At 40.1% G+C, this 7913-nt stretch overlaps 1 protein-coding gene and 1 pseudogene across 3 annotated transcripts in view; one reads left to right on the top strand and one right to left on the bottom strand.

The window, feature by feature from the left end:
• The window catches only part of GRIK2 (glutamate ionotropic receptor kainate type subunit 2), a 656554-nt gene that overhangs the window by 323943 nt on the left and 324698 nt on the right, over window positions 1-7913 (bottom strand). The window lies entirely within an intron of this gene.
• Window positions 672-769, top strand: LOC111722403 (annotated as a pseudogene).

Here is a 7913-nt window from a genome sequence, read left to right as displayed (position 1 = left end):
CCTTAGCCACTTGAGCCACAGGCGCCAAGCCACTGACCTCCATTTGTGTATAAACTTCCTCTCTAAATGAATTGTCTATACTGCCAAACATTTTTACTTGCTATATTAAAGCTTTTGTTTACATTGTTTACTCCATCCAGGAGCACCCCTTGCCCTTCTGTTGATATTTCTTTTTTTGTTTTTACATATTTTCTCATTTTCTCATATTCATGGGCTATCAAATCGATTAAATAAACTGCAAACGTAAATTAGGCAAATGTAAATGAGATAAATGTAATAAAATTGCAAGAGGCTTTTGATAATCTTTTAAAACATCTCAGATTTCTATCTCAGAAGTTCACCTTTCGGTATCTTTCTGCTTTCAGCCTTTCCTCCCCTTGAGAAGGCCTAAGATGATAATCCCTCCCTCCTCCAGCCTTTTAACGCTCTCATTCTGGCCTTTCACCTTTTCACCAGCTCCTGTAACTTCTCCCTTCTCTGGTTCAAAGACTGCTGTGAAGGTCTGACACTGTAATGTTTACCTTAATGGTGTGTAAAACAATGTTTTTAAGCTTCTTGATATGTCTGAATCATTATGGTCAAAAAAATCTCCGTATTTTGTAACTAAGTGCTATGTATTCGCCTTCTCAAGGAATTAGTATGTTGGTTTCTTGTTTCCTTTAAAACGTAATGCTCACTTCGGCAGCATGAAAATTGGAAAGATACGGAGAAGAGTAGCATGGCCCTGAGCAAGGATGGCATGCAAAGTCGTGAAACAGTCCAGATTTTTGTGCAGCTATTTTCTTATGGTGAAAAGACTAAAAATTAAAAACATCATAGCAAAAATTAATATTAAAAATTCTGTCCATGCCGAAAAAAATAAAATAAAATGTAATGTTCATGTGTGACCTTGTGGACAAACTTGTGACTGGTAAGTTCTGGTCATCTTTTCTTAGGCCTGACTTCCAAGTTGACCAAATGGGTTTTACATAGGAAAAAAACAATTGTACTAGCAAAAGGTTCTTTGTCTAATAAAGATTTTACATTTTATCAAGGTAATTTCTATGTTGGTCTTATTAGGTTTTGATTACTTGAGAAAGTTGAACTTAAAAGTTGAAGTTTTTTCTCTATTGCCTGTAAAGACTTCTGATTATCACTGTTGGTTAAATTAATTGCTATTATTTCACAATAACCTATGATTCTGTTTTGATGAGATGTTTTGAGCCTTTTAACCTCTTTTACAAATGTCTACAACATCTAGATAATTCAAATGTTTAGCTTGCTACCTAAAAGCTTCCACTTTCCTGTCATTGTTGGAACTAGACAGGCAGGACTTACAATAACCTTTTTGTTTAGAATGTCATTTAGCCATTATGATACAACAGTTCTCTAAATCCTTAGCTCAAATGGTTTTTGAAAATGCTTATGTTTTTGGCTTGGTGTCCATAGCACAGTGGTTATGGTACCAGCCATATACACCGAAGTTGGTGGGTTCAAACCTGGCCCTGAACCTGGTATGGGCCAGCTAATCAACAATGGCAACTGCAACAGAAAATAGCTGGGTGCTGTGGGGGGCACCTGCAGTTCCAGCCACTTGGGAGGCTAAGGCAAGAGAAACACTTAATCCCAAGAGTTGGAGGTTGCTGTGAGCTATCACACCATTATACTCTACTAAGGGCGACACAGTGAGACTCTGTCTCAAAAAAAAAAAAAAGCTTATGGTTTTAGTTTTAGTTTTGTTTTCTTTTTTTTGTGACAGAGTCTCACAGCAACCTCAAATTCTTGGGCTTAAGCAATTCTCTTGCCTCAGCCTCCGAAGCAACGCAGAGTATGGGTGCCTAACACAACACCCAGTTCTTTTTAGAGATGTGGTCTCGCTCTGGCTAGGACTAGTCTGGAACTCTTGATCTGAGGCAATCCATCCGCCTTGGCCTCCCTGAGTGCTAGGATTACAGAGATGAATCACCGTGCCTGGCTTAATGCTTATGTTTTGTATAGAAAATTCCCGTGAGTTGAACAGTAGCCTGATGCTTATAAATAAATAAATTTTATAATCTTGCTTTTGATATTTTTTTTTGTTTTTGCTCCTATGTTGTATGAAAGATTTTAAAGTTTGATAAATGCCTGTCCACCTCCATTCATGCCTGGGCTAGAACATTTAATCAGCGATGAGTCTTTTTACTTTAAATCCTTTGGCCACTTGTGTTTACCAAGGGATAGGATAATACCTGGGCTGGTAGCTACACCACCCCCAATAATGGGACAAAAATAAAAGTTTGATCATTGATACTGTCTCTGGCAAGTCTTGGCCAAAGCAAGGTAAATGTAAACTAAAATAAAATCCTAGGCACCTGCCCATTGAATGAACCCCATCTTGGCCAAGGAGACCCTAGGAAAAAAGAAAAACAAATACTTAAAACTGAGTTCCTGGCCATGAAAGGAAGAGAGATCAGACATATTTCATTATACTCCTATTATGTCATTCAATTAAAAACAAACAAAACACCCTGGAACCGAGGAATATCAGTTTAATCTAAGGACAATAAGGCCAATCAACCGAATAATGAAGGATATTCCTTTTTTGGTCCCTAATCATTATAGAACTCTTACCGCTTCATCTGAAAATGTTGCCTGATTTTCAGCAATAAATGTAAAAGCTGCTTTCTTTTGCATTCCTCTTGCTCCTGAATCCCAAGTACGAGTTGCTTTTAAATGGGAAGACTTAAAGTCTAAAGGCAAAAGCCAGTATCGCTGGACTGTCCAACTTCAAGGAGAAAAAGAAGAAGAAAAAGAAGTCTTCAGAAAATTTAGGCCAGAGTTTTGAGGGAAATACTTTTAAGCAAGGAAATTACTTTATAGTACGTAATTATCCTGATAAGCCAGTGAGTCTGAAGCTGAATGCAAACAACATGCAGTAGTTTTATTAAATTTACTGGATCACAAAGACTATAAAACATCTAAGAAAAAGCTCAGATCTCACTTACCACTGTTAAATACTTGGAGTTTGAATTGTCTCTTGCAACTCAGAACCTCAGCCCAGATTGGAGAGAGGCTATAAATAGAATAACAAGCCCTACCACTTGCAAACAGTTGTGAGGAGTCTTGGGTATGGCTGAGTTTTGTGGATTCAGATTCCTAATGTCAAGCTTACAATAAAGGCCTTCTATTAAATCTAAAGGGGAGGGAGGGCAGGGAGAACCACTTACTTGTACCAGGGAACGCCACAAGGCTTCCTTGACTATTTAAAAAAATAATGACTATCCTCACATTTGGACTCTTCAGACTTTTATATATGCCTTTTAACTTGCCCATTGAATAAAAACAAGGCATTAGACTCAGGGTATTTACACAAACTTCTTTGGGTGATTATAAGCAACCTGCACCTTATCTCTCTAAGCCTGTGTGATAACAAAAGGACGGCCTGCTTGTCTGATAGTGTGTCTGCTACTTACATATTTTACAAGACGCTGAAAAGTTCACTCTTGGGCAACTGGTAACTGTTCACAGCATATGCTATGTATTATCCCCACTAAAACAAAAGGGAGACTTCTGGTTGGCAGCCAGTGGCCAGATGGGTAATACTAGGCAACTTTGTGAGATAACCCTAATGCAACTCTGAAAGTGGTATCCACCTTAAATCCAGCCACTTTGCTCCCTGTCTAGGATTACATTGAGATTATTGGCCAAGTGTTTTCTAGTCCCTAGGATTTGACCAATCGATTGGTCTCTGAGGGACCTAGGTGAAGAGCTCTTTATGGGTGAAAGTAGCATTACAGACCACGGACAATGCAAAACTGGGGATGCTATGGCTACTGGCCAAAGGGCAATTAAGGCACAAGCCCTATTCCCTAAAATATCTGAGAACAACATCATATGTCTGTATGTCCCTTGGGGATTTTTGTTTGGCAAGACACCTCTGTGTTAAACTCTCTCAATTTATTACCTCGTCTGCTAATGTATTTCACCGAGATTAGCTACTTAAAACTATCTTCATGAATGACCAGAGGAATCTTGGAAGGATATTCTGTGGGGGAGGGAGGGGCTTGGACAATATTTCCAGAGGGATTACCCAGGGGGATAGTATTTTGTTTGATATATTTTGCTACCCTGGGGTGGAGAGTGGATGGCAACTCAACAATCTGTATTAAAAAATTTTGGTTACAGGCCCCAAATTTTTATTCTTTCTCATACTCCAACTATATCCCACATTGGCAGGAAGCAGCCAGCCAGATATATTGGTGTCCTGATTCCCCAAGATTAAGGAATGAATGAACTAAAAAGAAGGGGGGATTATAACCATCCCCATGAGCAAATTTCAATGACCCCCTATATATATTTTTATAATTTTCTCCCTTAACCATTTGGCCTTTTTAGTTATTTCCCAGAAATGGCAGATTTCTGCAAGACAAAGGAGATTCTGAAGGCCCCTGGGCAGACTTCCTGAGATCAAGTTTCACCATCCCCCCACAACCTGTCCCAGTGCATGTGGACCCTCCTTTAAAAGCCCACGATTTCTGTTAGTCAGGGAAGCAGATCTGAGACAGCTTCTCCCATTCTCCTGACATCTGTCATATTAAAAATTCCTTTCTTCCTCAATAATCTTCTCTATCTGAATATTTGGATCTTAATGTGATGAGCATCTAGTCCTGGGCCAACACTCCCTTGCAGTTTCAACAAGAATGAGAATAAGTTTCAAAAAGCATAGGATGGAAAAAAAAATGTGTAAAAAGACCCCTAAAGGCTAAAAGACAGTTATATTTACTATATAAATCCAAATAAACTTCTCTGTTGAGGTGAACTGTCTCTCACTGTGCTGAGAAATTTGTCAAATAAGATGATCAGGTCCCAGAAGATGCTACAAACTATAGAGGTATAAATTTGCCTTTTCAAGAACTAGGAGATATATTTTGATAATCATCTCAAGCAGAATTTCATGATAGCATATTAACATCTGTAGAATGCTTAAAAAGAGGCAGTGCTCACTTGGGCATATTAAGAACAGTGCAGTGCAACAGAGTATTGACCTCAAAGTCAGGTAAATCTGGCTTTTATTCTGGCTGTGCTGCTTATGAGCTATTCAGACTTTAAGCAAAATTGGGACATAGTAAGCACTAAATTGTGCCACACTAATATTATATGCTTTTTTTGATAAAGTTTATGAACCAGTCTGTACTTCTCTGGTTTTAAGAGTTATCAAGGATCATGGTTGACATAAAGATTATTTTAAATTAAAAATGTTGGCCAGGTGCAGTGGCTCATGCCTGTAATCTTAGCATTCTGGGAGGCCTAGGGAAGTGGACTACTTGAAGTTAAGAGTTCAAGACCAGCCTGTGCAAGAGCAAGACCCCATCTCTACTAAAAATAGGAAAACTAGCCAGGCCTTGTGGCGGGCACCTGTAGTCCCAGAAACTTGGGAAGCTGAAGCAATAGGATCACTTGAGCCCAGGAGTTTGATGTTGCTATGAGCTGTGACATCATGACACTCTAACTTGGGGCAACAGTGTGAGACTCTGTCTCCACAAAATGAAAAATAAAGGAAGAAATAAAATAAAATACAATAAAATAAAAGCGTTTGAGCTATAGAAAATGAAAACAAAATCTGTCCTTAACACCCGTTCCCCTCCAACAGCATTTCCTATGAATTCAGCTGCTATGGAGACAGACTGCTTATTCTCATTAGCATCCAAAAGACCAAAAAACTTACCATACTTTTCCACTGAAACCCTCAACAAATTCCTTTTTTTATAAAAATAACAAATAAATCATTATTTCTGGTCGTTCAGTAAGTTACTCATTGATTGGTTTTGCATGCTTCTGGACATAAACAGTGGTTCCCAACCTTCCTAATGTCTCAACCCTTTAATACAGTTCCTCATGTTGTGGTGACCCCCAACCATAAAATTATTTTTATTGCTACCTCATAACTGTAATTTTGCTACTGTTATGAATCGTGTGTGAATATCTGATATGTTAGGCGGCCCCTATGAAAGGGTCGTTCAACCCCCAAAGCGGTCACAACCCACAGGTTGAGAACTGACATCTATCTATTGTCCCTTAGCTCTCAAGATCCTAACCATTTGATCCTAAGATTGTGGAGGATACAGGAGTAAAGTTTTCCTCCTAACGGATGAATTCTGCAGTCACATATGACTAGATTTCAAAGGGGAATTCCATGAAAACTCTGGTCTATTTGAGCAGACTCTTTATTATCTGAATGTGGTGCTTCTTCCCACTATAATCACCTGGTGAATTTTAGGTCATACCTCTGTCTAAATTACACCATCCAGGTTGAGAACCAGTGTCCTAGGAGAACATTTCCAGTTGCCTGCCTGTAGCTTTCCCTGACCTCACTTTTCTCAAAGCAGTGCTTATCTTTTGTTTTTGTTTGTTTCTGTTTTTCATTCTGTGTGAGAAACACAAAATCCAATTAAATTTGCACAGGACAGGCTTAAACATGTGGTCAACCCTCACAAGACAAAAGAAAAACAGGAACAAAGGTTCAGCTCTCAACATAGTTTAAAAAACACACTGAGGGCTCGGCGCCTATAGCTCAACCGGCTAAGGCACCAGCCACGTACACCTAAGGTGGCGGGTTCAAATCCCCAGCCCGGACCCGCCAAACAACAATGACGGCTGCAACCAAAAAATAGCCGGGCGTTGTGGCAGGCGCCTGTGGTCCCAGCTACTTGGGAGGAGGAGGCAAGAGACTCGCTTGAGCCCAGGAGTTGGAGGTTGCTGTGAGCTGTGATGCCACAGCACTCTACCCAGGGGGACAGCTTGAGGCTCTGTCAAAAAAAAACACACTGAGAATAACCATTGCCCAAATACAGAACACAGTGATGAGACTGCAGAGCATTAGTTCCCTGCCTCTTTTTTTCTTTGTCTTTTATTGATCATTGTTATTAGGTGTCAATAAAAATGAACGCCTGTGTTTATTATCTGCCATGAACTGTGCTAAGAGCTTTCTAAATGTTACCTCTGAATCCTCACAACCAATATGATGCTTCTTTGCAGCCAAAGAACCACCCCGAGACATAAAATGATTTGGGAGGGCTACGCTGGTGTGGGGAGCAGGAGTTTAGCTTCACATCCCAGAGGCTGAGCCCACTGTGTCTCACACCTTATAGCCACAGCAGATTTGGACTGGGTTGGGATTGCTAAAATGTTGCTGGAAATATAGACTGCAAAAGGGTCTTGCACTGCTGTTGCTCAGGCTGGAGTGCACTGGCATCCTCATAGCTCACAACAACCTCAAACTCCTGGGCTCAAAGGATTCTCTTGCTTCAGACTCCTGGGTGGCTGGGACCACAGGCATGTGCAGTATGAGCAGTTAATTTTTCTCTTTTTCCCTTAAAGATGGAATCTTGCTATGTTACTCAGGCTGGTTTTGCATTCCTGACCTCCCACCTCAGCTTCCCGGAGTGTTGGGATTACGGGTGTGAGCCACCTCACCCAGCCTAGACTACTGTTTTCAGTCTAGAGATTAAAACCTGCATTCTTACCCTGGGGGGGGGAAGGAGGAAGGGAGATTGCCTCCCCCTTCTTTGCCATATAACCCAGATAGCAAAATTAATGCTGGGGAGGGGGGGAGACAAATCTGTCCCATTCGTATTTCACAAATGAGCAATTAGGAAAACAATGTCTACAAGGCTCCTCGGATGGTGGGGGCCAATCATGAAAAAGATAATCACTGCTCCAGGACAAAAGATTCAAGTCTCCTGTATTTTTCTGGTTAGACCACATCTTACAGAAAATTATGTTAGGTGTGATATGAAGCATGATACAGAGCAAAATTGATAGGATAGCGCAGGAACCTGAAAGTTTTAAGTAACTTGATTAGAGAAGAAACAGCAAGGAATAAAAATAGTGACAACTGTTCAGAGTATATCGAAATATCAATCATCCTTGATATACTTACCTAATTAAAAGAATAC

Source organism: Otolemur garnettii, unplaced genomic scaffold (genome assembly GCF_000181295.1).
Source record: "Otolemur garnettii isolate 467f Iridium unplaced genomic scaffold, OtoGar3 scaffold00246, whole genome shotgun sequence".
Lineage (NCBI taxonomy): Eukaryota > Metazoa > Chordata > Mammalia > Primates > Galagidae > Otolemur > Otolemur garnettii.
This window is presented reverse-complemented; position numbering and strand designations above follow the sequence as displayed.